Source organism: Gossypium hirsutum, chromosome A05, assembly GCF_007990345.1.
Source record: "Gossypium hirsutum isolate 1008001.06 chromosome A05, Gossypium_hirsutum_v2.1, whole genome shotgun sequence".
In the NCBI taxonomy this organism is placed as follows: Eukaryota; Viridiplantae; Streptophyta; class Magnoliopsida; order Malvales; family Malvaceae; genus Gossypium; species Gossypium hirsutum.
In genome coordinates this window covers 70,202,306-70,202,560 of record NC_053428.1, presented here as the reverse complement: position 1 = coordinate 70,202,560, position 255 = coordinate 70,202,306, and positions in this window count along the sequence as shown.

Sequence of the window (255 nt, the reverse complement as noted above, 5' to 3'; positions counted from 1 at the left end):
ACCAAGATATCAAATCTCTAAGATTACAAAATCGTATCTTTTAAAGATTACATTAAAGTCTAAGATCGCATATCTTTGAAGATCTCCTTCCATATTTGCCAAGCATATCTTTGAAGATTACTTTCCATATTTGCCAAGCTCCGGAGATGGGCTTTCAATCTCTCCAAGCACTGGACCAGTCTGATTGGGCCGAATGACCTCCCTTAAAAGCGATAAATCGCACAAGTCCGTCATGGTTGCAAGTCTCCTTTCGCA